The 15,946-nt window shown below is 33.2% G+C and overlaps 1 protein-coding gene across 2 annotated transcripts in view; it reads left to right on the forward strand.

Moving 5' to 3' along the window:
* The first annotated feature begins 5,392 nt into the window (after positions 1-5,392).
* LOC106666693 (carboxypeptidase N subunit 2-like) overlaps positions 5,393-15,946 on the forward strand; it is a 259,862-nt gene continuing 249,308 nt past the window's right edge. For both annotated transcript variants that reach the window (XM_014394049.2, XM_024229903.1), the window contains exon 1: positions 5,393-5,504. The gene's annotated coding sequence lies outside the window, so the exon portion shown is untranslated. The remainder of the gene's footprint in view (positions 5,505-15,946) is intronic.

Genomic DNA, 15,946 nt, shown 5'->3' on the forward strand with positions numbered 1-15,946 from the left:
TAAAATAAAAACCTTAATTAATTAATATTGTATGTTTATTTCTCATAATGTAGAGATATTTAGGATAATTCATGCTGAAACATTTGAATATATTATTTCAATATTTATTAATTTTTTTAAAACCAGCAAGTGGGTCTCTCTTATTTGTTGGAACGTGTTGACTCAATCATATCAAAAAGATGATCCGTAACAATCAAATTACAGATTCATCAGCAATCAGACCACAGTTGGATCTCACGAATTAATTTAATGATAAAGTTTAAAAATGTGTGAAACGGTAGAATTTTGCAACTAATTATGTTTGATTTTTTTATATTTTCAAACATACAACACGTTCCAACAAATAAGAGAGATCCACTTGCTGGTTTTAAAAAAATTAATAAATATTGATATAATATATTCAAATGTTTCAGCATGAATTATCCTAAATATCTCTACATTATGAGAAATAAACATACAATATTAATTAATTAAGGTTTTTATTTTAAATAAAAAAGTTAGTGTCACGAGCGGGATTCGAACCCACGATCTTCCGCTAGATACGCCGCTGCTCTACCACTTAAGCTATCGTGACCTGGATCCACTCGATCACCAACTTCCCATCCCAACCCCACCTTTTGAATTTTCCCTCCTTTTTGCCATTTTTCAAATGTCGAGTAATCTATTTGATTCTCGGCGACAAATGAAATGGCCACGGAGATCTTTAGTGAAGTTATACTTCATTTTAAACTTATTAAATTCACTAGTTTCCTGGTCCGCTTGACCAATTACTATCTTTCAATTAATTAATTAAGGGATTTAGTTGAGATAAAAAAGTCAGTGTCACGAGCGGGATTCGAACCCACGACCTTCGTTTAGATACGCTGCTACTCTGCCACTTGAGCGATCCACTAAAACCCTTAGTTATTTAATTGAAAGATATTAATTAGTCAAGCGGACCAGGAAAATGAGTGAATACAATATAGTAATAAATTTGGCCTGATGTAAATGTATTAAACAAATCAAGTTTCAAAAACTGATTTTATTCTTAAACTTGATAAACAGCCTACGTTTCTGCTCACTGTTTACTGAAGGCAAAAAAGAAGTTATCGCTCTACGAAGAAAGTGATTCTTGCTGCAATTTAAAAGACTTTGGCAAAAATTGAACGGGATGCTCCCGTTCCCAAAGGTGTATACTTCCTGAATTGAAATGGCTATAATATTTTTTGTACTTCTTTCAAACACGAATAGAAGCCAGGTTGAAGGTGCCATTGGAAGTGCGTTCGTCGTTTAAAAGATAGCGTAGTTGACGAAAAATTTCTACTGGCTGATTGCTGTTCAAACTATAAACCTGAGTTGTTGGCGATTGGTGGCTTTGATGTGACTGGAACAGAAACCTGTTTATCCAGATACATTGCCATTTATGAGTATTAAAGATGGAGTATGAAGAAACCGTTAGTTTAAGAATTAGAAAATTCACAGACAAATTATTCGCAAACCTAAGTTTTTTCTTAGGTCGTACCAACTGAAGAATTGAATTTGCAGACAGATTTGCGAAGGTAGTAGGTCACCTGGTAGAAGTACACATGGTTCTGATACTTAAGATCTCTCCGTAAAGGAAAGTAAGTGAAATTACGAACGAGTATTTTCCTCATAATTTACAACGCTCAAGCAAACTACTTGCCAGTAGGATGCATGGTCGCTTGGCCATAGAAAACGCCATCCTTATCTTTACAGATTTGGCGAGTCCTAAAGCGCTCTATGACCCTATTAAGTTGACGACACGTGTGGTCATATAATATTTTAATGTCGGCATTACGACAGAGAGTGAACTAATCTGATCAGATATGTTCTAATGTATTTTAAAACATAGCGCACATCCGCAAGAAAAGTGACACAACTCAACAAGATAATTTTACAGGAGAGACAAATGGAAGTTTATTTTTTTTAAATTTATGTACTAACTATACGCCACTATGGTTGTTGGCAATAAAAACTATCATGAACTATCAATATTTTCTTTCGTCCATCTAAGATTTAAGCGAAAACACAAAACTACCCCTAAAAAACTACGGCTTTTTGAGTTGTAACTTTTCTTGTATATATTGCTTCTCAATACTTTAAGTAAGTTTGTTTGCTCTAAGGAAAATGGTGGTCAGTGAATGACTGTAAAGTTTCTTTCTGATAGTAACAGACAACGTACAAACCTAACAAGCAAGTTTAAATATCTCTTCCATATTTGTACAATTAATTTAACGATAGTTTTTCTTAGTGTCAAATTATACGCCCTGATGATGACTTTTAAATAGGTCGAAAGCTTGGCAGTAACAACTGAATTTACTTTTTTTTAATCAAAACTATGCAGAGTTTTCGGGAGTGAAAAACTGTTCGAAAACTTCCAACATTAAAAACTAAAATAATTCTAAAATTAGTATTACTTTTCTCTTACAATGAAGAGAAAAACGCAGCATAAGAAATACGAATACCGTTAATTTCAGCTAAAGACATGCAATCTCATTTGTTTTGTTAAAATATAGTTGTGGTAATTGACTATTTACATTTGGAATTTCTGTAACATTTTTGACTTGCAAATTTGATGCTGGGCGGGCTTCCCACATTTGTTACTGAAATGTGAAGAGCCCCAACTGTCAGCACTACCGGTCATATTTTTCTTCTCATTGCTCCTTGTCAAAGTGCAAGGAAAAAATCCACTATCTCTATCGCTATAGTTGATTTTTCAACTCTTCTAGAACGTTATTTAAATTCGTCGATATATCAACGTAAAGCATATTAGATGAAGAAGTTTTTGTGAAATTTGACAAGTTGTAGGTATTGTTGTGTAACCTCAGTAGAACGTGCAATCATGACCAAAATTTTAAATTTTGTAATTTTGACAGGTTCCAACTGATATTGGCTAACATTTTATGTCATTCAGATTATTGTAAATAGAAGTATCTTACAGCAAATTTAGCGTTCTTTCAAATGGTGTAATTGCATTTGTTGTAGTCTCAACATTTTGGAAGTTGTAAGCGTTTTTATGTGGTAAGGTAGTGAAAAGTTGCAAAAACCTAAATTGACGAATATCTTCAAAATAGAGAACTTTCCGAAAAATTTTTCCTGAGCATTTTTTGCTCCAAACGAAGAGTAGAATCGATTCCCTGAGTTTCGACAGAAAGAACTGGGACACCCTGTTTATATTATGAGATATTATTTATTATATATTATTATTATTGTATATAATATATAGTTATATTATCATATATAATTTTATACATAATAGTTTATATATATAATAATACAACTAATTTTATATATGTAAACGACATTTTTACAAAAATTGTGTATTTTACGTTAAATTTGTTTACATCACTGATTCTAAATTCGTTGATGCCTAACAAATTGTCTGTATATATTGTTTATATATATGATGTATATATGTACATATATGTTGTATATACATAAAAACTCTTAATCAAGAATGTATCAATGCTAGAAATGAGTAATGAGATTTATGTAAAGAAATTGTTCAATTCAATTCAAATCTCCCTTTCTCTCCTTTTTTTTCTCTCTCCACTCTCTTTCTCAAACAAACCCCCCCCCCACACACACGCACAAAGAAAAATACAAAAGACAAGACAAGGAAATAGCTGTACACTAGGCAATAATGCAATAAATATTTCTATGTAAAAATATATTTTTATTATACATATATATTAATTAATTGTAAGACCAATTATCTACAAATAACATTTTTTTTTTTTTTTTTTTTTTTTTTTGCCGGCTAACTACCTGGGTCATCGCCGGCGCCTCACATATAAACCTCGCGTTTTCTTCTTATCTATCTTATGTGTATATTCTTTTCTGAGTCTTCTTATGCCTCAACTAACTGTTGCCTTCCGATTCACCTAATTCACCTAATAAGGGATTCGTTATCTTGTTTGTTGTTACCCTCCCACACGTGATATATTAAAATACATAGATATAATATTTATACATTTTCATAATTCACATTCATACTAATTTGCTAACCTATACTACAACTAAATTGGAGGTCGGAAGATTATCGTGATCTTGCGGCCTCCTGTCTTTCACACTAATAAATACGTTCAAACTGTATTTACAATTTCCACTCACACACTAACCTATCCTAATTTAAATTGTTTGACGGGCCTGTGGAGTACTCGATATTCCTCGACAGCCACGTCCTTTCACGCATCACCTCTCACGCTAATAAATACATTCATTCTGTACAAGCCACTACACTTCGGAAGTATAGTACCAACGAAATGCCAATGACCCGTCCCTCTCATCATACTACAAATATATAACATATCTAGACTAATTTGGTGGGCCTGTGGGTACTTGATATTCCGACACAGCCACACCCATGCATACTTCGACATTCACGCAAATAAATACATTCATACAAATAGGAGGGATCTACCACGTGTGGTGGGTTATATATAGCTATACGCATTGATTAATTTTAGGTAATCAATGACTTTCCGTTTATAATCACTGTTGTGCTTAAGTACTTTTGTTATGTCATTAGGAAGGCCACACCGTGCTCTGTGCGGCGCTAGTTGTTCGCATTCTTCTAAAATATGCCTTACTGTTACAATTGCGCCGCACATGGGGCATTTTCTCGGTCTCTTGCCGATGAGGAGATGTCCATGTGTTAGGCGGGTATGGCCTATCCTTAATCGTGTAAGTACAATTCTTTCTTTCTTTCTGAGAATTTCAGGGACCCAAGGTTTGACTGTCAGTTTTAGCACCTTTAGTTTTTCATTCAGGGCGTTCCATCTGTTTTGCCATTCATTCCAGCTTAATTGTTTGAAGGAATTTTTAATATCCGCCGGACTATGTTTCCTACTGTACCGAATTATACTTTGTTGAATAACATTTCCAAGTTATACGAAGTTAAAAAAATTTTTGAACCACAAAAATAAAGCTTGCAATGAGAAACACTGTGTAGTAAAAATTATGTGCGATTTCTTTACTTTGAAAACAAAAAAATTATGTGGTATAAATGTGTTATTATCCACTGTTTCAATTTGAAAAATAATGAAATTTTACACTTCGATGTAAAAAGATAGGATATTTATTATTTAGAATTTATTTTTATTGTTAACAGAAATTTCTTCAATTTCTAATGCAAGTGTTGAAAAGGTATAGCTGTTTTCAAAGCTATGCATTGGGCGAATTCTTCGTTCAACGTGTGAAAATATTATGTCAATCACCACCGGAACGGTCCATATCTGAAACGCATTTCTACGTTTCAGGCCAGGGTGAAAGACTGCCACCCCTAGCCGTCCGAACAATAGGAAAGTACAAAACGGAACCCTCCCCAAAGTTCGGCCCTGGTCGGCAGATCTCGGCCCTACCAGCCGAATAGGACTCACTCCCTTCGGGTTGCCTCCACGCACTACTCGACGAAGCTTCAGTCGCTTTCGCGAGCCCTTACAGTGTCGATAGGTCCTTTCGTCGTTCTCCAGCCCTTGAAAGCACGTGATTTCGCCAGTCACGTAAGTCTCAAATTGATTACTTTAAATAAATACGAGCCGAGAGTCCTTAGTGAGAGGGCACCACTCTGGAGGATTGAAGATTTTGTACAATCATTTTAACATAGAACCCAATTTAAAAAAAGAATCATTACTAAAAAAATCAAACAAATATAGTTAAATCACATAAAAAAGTTTCATTTATTTATTTGTTTTCAAAATTGTTTTAACCCAAAATTATATTTTACACGTATGATTGCTTAGTTGACAATAGATGTTCGATTCAGATCACTTATTCAGTCTGTAGCACCATTTGATTTCAACTAATCATTCTAAAGTAGCCATTGGTTACAATAAAATAATTAATTTAATTATTTGCACTGGAATGTGGTGTAAAACTCGTTAATTCCTTACTAATCCGACTATTCATGATGTGAAATAAAAATAAATGATCATTAAATTTCCTAATCGTCAATATTTAAATATTATGTACATTTTTTAGTTCGATAGTATTGCTAACTGATGCATTTTAACTCAAATTTAGCCGTGAAAAGCTTACATGTCGTTTTTGCAACAGTTTTCTAAGTGAAAAATGGCAATTGGTGAAGTGTTGACACGCGTGGTCAAAATATACGGCGAAAATAGACGAAGTAGGACGTCATTTTCTGGGACAATCCAACTGTTGACAATTGTTCAACAAACCCAAGACCACCCAAGAGACATCACAATTTATAAACGATTCTAATAAACAGGGAAGAACTCATGTCATCAGAAAGATGTGATAGACACAACACACATGGGAGTTTTATAAACATTACATTCTTAAGTATCACATTGTTGATCGTTTAGTGAAAAACGTTTTATTTATTTATTTAATAGCCTTGACAACTCACCACCATAGTTCATGTTCAAATGAAATTTAAATGGCTTACTTTATTTTTTTATTGCAAACTATCTAGGCTTTGTTTATGACCTCAAAAACACAAAAACGGGCTAAATCTTTTAATTGTGTATAATTTAACACTGGGAATAATTGATCACGGTAAAGATTTACAATATTCTACTGACAAACCAATTTTTCGAATATATGGCGCCTTACATGAGTTGTGTCAGTTTTCAACCCAATTCTTTTCACAGACGTAGTATCAATGAATCAGAAGGTGGAATTTACCTAATCATAATTTCTAAAACTACGTATAAAACCGCCCTTTTGTTCAATCTACTATCCTAGGGGTTAAATTATTGTTTTGGCACGCGACGGAAGCGTTCTGTCCCAGTTTGAACTCGTACAACAAAATTAATGCGGAGCATTTCCTAGCCATTCGTAATCCATCTCATAAACACATTTTTTTAGAAAGACAGAATGAAATTTATACACCAGAGTATAAATTACCTTCACGTATTAAACACGTAGCCTTTATTTACATGTTTAAAACAACCAACCCTAAAGTGTAAAGAAGAAGGAGTTCAGAGAAGAAAAAGTTTTTTTTTTATAATTAAGTAACAGTCTATGCTTGAAATATCATTTGAATTGATCTCAAATATTTAACTGAATAAATTCATTATTAAGGAAGAGACGGTAGAGAGAAGGAGGGAGGGAGAGAGAGAGAGAGAGAGAGAGAGAGAGAGAGAGAGAGAGAGAGTGAGAGTGAAGAAGAGAGGAGAGAGAGGGAAAAAGAGAAAGAAACAGATAGTGTGCCTGTGAGAAAGCATTAATATCAGATTTATTATATCAACAAATAATAGTTTACACTATACTTACATTAACGTAACACATTTTTAAAAAACTTTAGTTAACATTACCATCGTAGTTTTCCAACCTCGTCCTATTAAGTCGTGAAGACAAGATAATAAGTTGGATGCATTACACGCAAGTGAGACCTGAAGTTTAGTATATATCATTATCTTACATTTATCCTGCATGATTTGTCGTTATAACGCTTGGAATAACAATTCACCCAAGAATACGTTTTATGTATTGTTATTATTATTATTATTAAATAATCCACTCAACAACTGCTATACTACTATTTTTGAGTTTAAGTAGTCATGAGAGATTACCTGTAAGTTAGATAGCTAAAGTTAAAGACAGATAGATAGATAGATTGAGAAAGAGAGAGAGAGAGAGAGGGAGAGAGTGAGAGGAGAGAGAGAGGGTCAGAGAGACAGCGCATTGTCAGAGGGTAGATACTGATATTGATGACAAAATAATATTGTTAACCTCTGGTGAATGGGTTAAAAAAAGAAGTTATGACACACAGAGAAAAATGAAAGGTACAGTGAGGACGAGCTTGAGAACGTTAGATTGGAGAGGATAAAGTTGTAAAAAAATAATAGAGGTAGTGTAGGTAGAGTGAGACGAAAAAAGAAGTGATGAGAGGGGGAGAAAAAGATAGAAGGTGATTGAGGGAGGGAGGGGGAGAGAGAGAGAAAAAGAGANAGGGAGGGAAGGAGGGAGAGGGTAAGAGAGAGAGAGAGAGAGAGAGAGAGAGAGAGAGAGAGAGAGAGAGTGGGAGAGAGAAAGCGATTTAGGAAGAGAAAGAGAGGAAGAGAGTAGCGAGAGAGAGTGAGAAATAAAGTGAGTGTGTGTGTGAGAAGGAGGATTGTGCCTCTGATTGTGATTGAGAGATAGTCAGCAATGGAATATCGTGAAGGAAATAAATAAAAACTATGTAGTGATATTGAATCTAATTTTTCAAGTATCAAATTACATATAAATCTATTATCCCGTTTTTAATCATCTCCTAAACGTTTGCGTAATTAAAATACAGCCTCAGATGTAAACATTCATCACTAACCAAAGACATGATTTAATTCAAAGATTATTTACACTTTAGAAAGACACAAATACTTATGATTATACTGATCAATTCGATCTACATAGTTAGTAAAAATGGTTCCAATTATAAATAGTCTCATAAGCTTTGAAGTAACAACGGGCCTAATGTGTTTCGTTTATCTTTAACGTACCTAAACATCAGTTGAAGAACAAGTGTTACTTTTCAAAATAACCGCCCGCATCTGTACGGCAAATTAAACATACACAAAAATACATTGTTTTATTGTGAAGATCGTTAGATCGTTAAAGAGGAATTGTTGACACGTGGAACATAACCCCGTCAAATCAATCGATAAAGGATCGTATTATGCTACACCAGAAATAGCCGATTTCAATTCATCCCTACATTCCTCGTAGAAAAACGTTGAGCTTGAACTGGGACATTACATGTTTAATAAAACCGTGTCATTCCTGTACATTATAATTCTACTATCAGGTGCTTATAATTTTTATCGATGAAAAAATTCGAGTTTAATTAGATATCTCGGCTTAAGTGAATCAAAAATTACTTTTTATTAAAAAAAATTTCAACACCATTAACGCTATTTAAAAGCGTGAAATATTTCTTTTTAAAATAATCTTTGTGTTTCAATTATTTGTATTGGAACCAATCCGTAAAATGTTCAGTTCACCACTGTTTAAATCAAACCCAAATGTTATTCAGTTTTGGTAAATTCTTATTATTTGAACCAAATAATCAAATAAACATCAACGCATTTTTCATAATTTTATTTTTAAAAATCGTAATTCACCCTCAGTCAGATTTCTGCTTTTAGTCTATTCCAGTGATTTCTAAACTGTGCGCCGCGAAAATGTTCTATAAAAATTATTATTATTTTTACATTTATAAAAAACCTAAAAACTAAACTTTCTTTATAAAACCTAAAATCTTAGACTCCTAAGTATTTTCAAATATTTCTTTCCAAAAAAATTCTCTTTTATGTTTTTGCTATTAAGTGGCTTTTCAAAAGGCAAGTTTTTCGATTTCATAAGAAAGTCAGGCGTTTTAATTATTTACTAAATAAATTTGCAACCAAATTAGAGGTTTAGATATATCAATGTATTTCTGAATTGGAAATGAATTACTACTACTATTAGTACTTACTACTTACTGCAGTTTTCGCCCAGATAGACCATTGTTTTGACTTGGGGCGCAGCAAAAAATCCTGATATATTATGGGCGCCGGAGACTGAAAAGTTGGGGAACCGCTGGTCTATTCAAACAGATATACATTTTTTAGTTCTTTGACTGCTAAAAGGAAATCGGCCGATTTAAGATTGTATTATGAAACACAAATTAAAATGAGTGATCATAATTACATAATTACGAAAATTGTATGGTAAACGGTGTATATGTCTCGACATAGTTAAACTAAACATTTAGAGAAAAACAGGGATTAAGCTGCCGAGGGAAAGAAGCTTCGTTTGTTGGAATTTCGTAGAAATTACCCATTCGCTCAAAGTACGTTCCCGATGGTCAGTATTCTTCCCTATAGTTAAGTTTAAGAAGGTACGTGCTTTCCAGGCCAGAAAAGAGCTGGGGAAACCGCCAAATAGTGCTCCTCCAGCGTGAAAACAAAAGGCCTCACATTTCAAGTCAGCCCACATCAAATATCATTGAACTGGAAGTTGTACTTTGCTCTCACCCCCTGATATTGCCGAGCCGGTTATCCACTTACCGTGGTTCATATCTTATTCTACCCAAGGATTAACAAGAACGATTAAAGCCTAAATGTAATAAGTTTCTAAAGACACACAAACCGACAAAAAAAAATGTGGCTAGGGCGATGATTATTTATTTGTTTATTTGTTTAAAAGAGAGAAATCCTTCTCAGGTATCTAGGGAATTTACGGATAATCGACATATTTTTCTAAACTGAAGAATATAGATTTTTTATATCTACATTTAGTTTTTTTAAGAGCTACTTTAGAAACTATTAATGGATCTATAAAAACTTTTGTCTGGCTGTTAATTTATACCCTTCAATAAAATTTAATTTCTTTCAATTTTATAATAGTGACCAGTCTCATAGCCGGTAGATATATTATTGAATTGCGACTTTTGTGAGAATAATCCAGGATTTTGAAGTTAATCCGCGGCTAAATTTTCTCCTTTGTGAGGTTAAATGTGTTAAGCCCGGGTTTGGGCAGTTGGAATTTATTCGTTCGAATCTTGTGAAACCTTTCCCGTTTGTTTGTTCGATTTTGTTTTGTCTGCTTCTAGAATTTAATAGAACAGTTTGTTTATGTCCGATGTCAAAGAGCCAATGCAATCGGTATTATCGACCAAACACATTCATCGGCTGAACTTACTATTATGAGAGCTTTCATGAATAAATTACGTTACTTTTTTTATCAATTCAATAAACAATATTTCGTATAACATGGAATCTTAAACTCAATTCACGCGATCACGTGTTTATTTGTTAGAATTTAATTTAGTGTGACTAGGAAGCAAGTATATAGAATGTTTTTACAGATTTTTTTATTTTAATTTATTTTTATTTATTATAACCACATGGTTCAGATTTTTAATTAAAATATTCCTAAGTTTTAAATTTGTCAAATAAATAATTATAGTTTCGCAAGCTTGATGAAAAAGATTTATTTCTCGAAACCTGGACAAGGAAACTGCATTTTTCTTTCTATTTACTCTCATAAAGGCCTCTCTTTTAATATATACATATTTTATTCAGTATATATTTCAGTGAATCATATTGTCTGTTTGTGTATTACAATGCCGGAACAACGTCAAGCCCAATTTGACCTATAAAATCGATAGAGGTTCACTCGATGGCACCGGAGAAATAGCTAATTTAACACTCCCAGCAGCTTTCATCGTACTAAATATATAATTATTCGGAGATCGTGAGATGCGGTCTGGTGTGACGTAGGTTTTAGAAAAATATTTTCTTTATCGTGCCAACGTTTCGATGTTTATTGAGATCATCTTCAGGGCTGAAAGTGTTTGCTGTCCGTGCAGATGAGTCATTCTTGTCTGTAGGGTTGAGAGTGCATCTCACGATTTCCGAATAATCCTTAACTAACGGTCACTTATCCCCACATACTAAATATATACTTGAACATCATATTTTAAATAAACTTGTGTTTTTATTTCACGTCGCCTGACAAAGAATATATATGAATATTCTTTATTTCTGGCACGTTTGTAATATTTTTACACATTATTTGCGGTAATAAGAAAAAATACTAGTTTAAAAAGTTTATGTTTGCTGGTTGATCAGAAGGGGTTTATTTTACATTATACATAAGCAGTTTTAATTGTAAAGAATATATTCGAATATTCTCCATTTCCGGCACGTTTGTAATATTTTTACACATTGTTTGCGGGAATAAGAACACACTAATTTAAAAAGTTTATGTTTGCTGGTTGATCAGAAGGGGGTTATTTTACATTATACATAAGCAGTTTTAATTGTAAAGAATATATTCGAATATTCTCCATTTCCGGCACGTTTGTAATATTTTTACACATTGTTTGCGGGAATAAGAAAACATACTAATTTAAAAAGGGGGACCGCGGTAGCCGAGTGGTTAGCATGAGAGACTCTCACGCCGCGGTCGTGGGTTCGATTCCCACAGTTGCCCCTGGCCCTTTTTTCACAATAACCCCCCAAAATTTGAACACATACTAATTTAAAAAGTTTTATGTTTGCTGGTTGATCAGAAGGGGTTTGTTTTTACATTATACATAAGAAGTGTTAATTTTATCCTGACTTTGTGTCAAGCTAGGGGAATGGAAAAAGGGAGCAACAGTGAAATGGTTCATTTTAATTTATTTTAACTTTTGGTTTAAGTGGGATATTACATTTTATGCCACTAAAGGTGAAGATATTCAATCACTTAACAAATACATTTATCTATAATTTCGCTAATTCTTAAACAGTATTTAATGAAGTCTTCATACCAAAAAATGCATCTCGAGTAGTAGGTATCCAATTTGTTTCTTTATTATGGATATCGAGACAAATTGTGCATTAGAGAAAAGCAAACTTTTCCAAAATAATGATCTAATGATCTGTTTCAAATTATATATATGTATATATATATATATATATATGTATGTATACATATGCATATATGTATAGATAGATAGATAGATAGATAACATGCTTTACTTATATTAAAGAGAAGCATTACATAATATACAATATTAAAAGCATTTTACAGCATGGATGCTTATCCGTCTGCCGGAAGTTGGCAGTTCTTTTTCAGGCGAGCGAAAAAGAAAAACTAAAACTAAACTATATAATAATAGTAACAATAGAAAACTATAAGTAAAAACTAAATTATAAATACTAGCTGATTTTAGATACAAGTTAAACAATTATGACTCGGTATTATAATCGTACCTATATTGCCAGGCATGACGTGCATAGTGTGCTAGACCTTTCGACCTCTCCATATCCACGATATTTAACAGATCAAGCAGCTGAGGCCTGGAAAGCGATTTATATCCTAGATACAGGATATGGAGTTCAGACAATATGGACACTGGGCAACAAAATCAAAGATATCTTCCCTAACTCGTAGGTTACAGAGCGTGCACAAGAAATTTCCGTCGTCTTCCTTCCTGGCACAGAATTGAGGAACACTTGCTCGCATCTGAGTTTAAGAAGCAATCGAAGAGTCGGAGTTTTATAGACCCATTAGCTTGAACATTTAGGTTAAAGGTTGCCTTAGAGTGGTCTAGGGCCTTAAAGAGAAGATACCTGTTGGAGACCTGAGCTCGATGAACCTCGAGAGCAGTAATTTTGGAGATTCGGGCAACAGGGCCCTTAAGTAGCCTTAAAACAAATGAAAAATGCAAGGAAAGCGTAAAAAGGAAAATTTTATTCACTGTCGTCTCCATATAAAGCATATAGTTTGGAGTAGAATTAGGCAATGAGAAGATCTTCCTAATAAAAAAAGTTGTACTCTTTCTATCACTTCATAATCCTGGAACCCCCACACCTGGCCTGCATAACACAAAATAGAACGGCACACTGCATTAAATACCTTGTACTTAGAGTAAACCGGGATTAGATTCTGGGCCAAAAAGTAATGTTCTCAAAGCAACCTTCGCCACTGAAGCTTTAATTTTTAGATGAGGGGTAAAAGAGAGTCTGGAAGTTAGGACAACAGTGTATATATATATATATATATATATGTGTGTGTGTATGAAACATATGTGTGTATACATATATTTATTTATTTATTAGTTTGCGCGGTACAGAAAATATTGAATTTGTGAATGAAAGCCGGACGAATTTTCCTTTCCTGATAGACATAGTGCATAGAATCTATATAATATACATCTATAATATTCACAGAATCTAAATAACTGTAGCATATTTTATTTACGAAATGTTATGCATATTTAGAAACTATCTACGTACATATAAACTTAGGTACTACCTATATGTCTTGTACTCTTTCATCTCAATTAAACATCGAATTAGTCACAAACACGCACTAATCTCTCAATTTCCAACTATTTTTAGGTCTGATAGATAGATAATTTAATTTTTTGTGATCCATGGGTGTAGGCCGCTTGCCGCCATATTGTAACTGTGATACGGCCTATGAAGTTGGAGGTATTATAAAATATTCTTTGATTGTTCGACAACATTCCTAGCAAAAAAATGTCAGTTTCAGATATTTCAATATAGAATAAACAAGATAGACAGATATATATATATNGTAGCTAAGAGTGAAAGAGAGGGTGGCAGAGAGAGAGAGAGAGAGAGAGAGAGAGAGAGAGAGAGAGAGAGAGAGAGAGAGAGAGAAGGAGAGAGAACAGACAAAATTCAACGTTCCGAAGCAGGTATGAAATTAACAAATAACAAAAATCAAAATTCAAATTTATATATTCATTTGTTTTTGATATAGTGCTAAGTTTATTGCACCAGTTGTTTAATTTATTCTGTTAGATTAAACACCTATTATAAAATCTTATAGTATCCATAATAATTTTTGAATATCTCAGGGTTTTTTAAAGGTTTATTTACTGCCACATCTATAACAAATCATAGGTGATCAAACTGTCCTACAGAATCTGCAACAAGTATTCACTGAAAAATGCACAAATATTACATCACTGAGAGTAGAGTTATGAACTAATACAAATTTTGGTGGTTATCGGTCGCATTCTGAGTGGAAGGCTAAAGACTTTGCGGGCAAGAAACACTTGTAGTCGCGGTGAATGGATTGGATGTCACTTGCACTCCCTGCTTGGGTTGTACAGGAAGGGGTTGACTGCCGAATTCGATTATGCATGATGTTCTCCTTGGAATTCGCGATATAGACTGTTTTTACCTTCCTCCACACGTGTTAAAAAATTTAATTTTGTCGATTATGCCCGAGAAATATTTGGTAGTTGAATTTTGTGCACTACTGTTGGCTATTTTATATTAGATTTGTGCTTTCATTTTTATTTTGGATGATGAACTTGAGGCCTTTAATGTTTAAAAATTAATTTGGTTTGGGGAGAAAAATAATCTTCAGTCAAATTAATGTACGAACAGCTCAAAATCGTGCTCTTTATGAAAGTATTAAAATTCTTGTAGTTATATAAAATAAAATGTAATTATGGAACTATTACTTTTTTAGTAATTTTTTGGACAATTTTTTGTGCGGAAAGTTGAAAATTTTTGAGTTATATCATTTTCTCTCCCCCCACGTTTTTTGTTTTATGGCTTTTTCCCAACAATATCCGCATATCCGCCGCGTAAAGCTGGATAAGTCAATATTTGAACACACCAGATTTACATTCTTCTTTTTTTATTTATCTTTTTTTAATCAAGAAGCTTTTGTCCCATCGGAACGACCGATCTGTCTGGATTCAAAATCTCTTTAACACGCACTACCGGGAATTCGAGGTATGCTTTCAGCCCATTTCTTATTTTTGTAATCTAATAACAAAATATTGTACTGTATTTTTCATGTTTTTTTTAAGTCTACCATGATATTTGACAAAAGGTCAAAAATTTCTTATTGTCTAAATTTCATGTGTGACGATGAATTTGCAAATCTTTTTGAAACCATTTAGTCGAATTTTGGATTGGTCGTTATCAAGTTGAAGTGAAGCGTGTCTGATAATAACTTAATTTTAATATTCATATTATTGTTTTAGTGTGGTTAAAATAGTGAAATTGAAAAGAAAGAAGTTGGAACCCCTTCGACTTTTGGTATGGTCGTTTAAATTGATTAATATGTAATTAAATAGTAAAAGTTTTATATTTATAGGTAATCTTTTAGTTAGTCATGCATTATAATTTAGGGAATACATAAAGATATATATTATACATATTTTCAATAATTCTATAATTTTTTTTTACTAAATTCGCTAATACACGTTATATTTTCTAATTTTAAAAGCTACATTTCACACAAGCTACTTGCACTAAAATTTTATATTTGAATATTTGGAGGTCGTGAGATGCGGTCTGGTGTGACGTAGGTTTTAGAAAAACATTTTCTTTATCGGACCAACGTTTCGATCTTTATTGAGATCATCTTCAGAGCTCAAATTGGTCGTTTTCTGTGTAGATGTGTCATTCTAGGTCTATCGTGGATACTCTCTACACGAAAGACAAGAAAGACACATCTACAGGGAAAACAAACT

This window comes from Cimex lectularius, unplaced genomic scaffold (assembly GCF_000648675.2).
Source record: "Cimex lectularius strain Harlan isolate CLEC.00 unplaced genomic scaffold, Clec_2.1 scaffold244, whole genome shotgun sequence".
Taxonomy (NCBI): Eukaryota; Metazoa; Arthropoda; class Insecta; order Hemiptera; family Cimicidae; genus Cimex; species Cimex lectularius.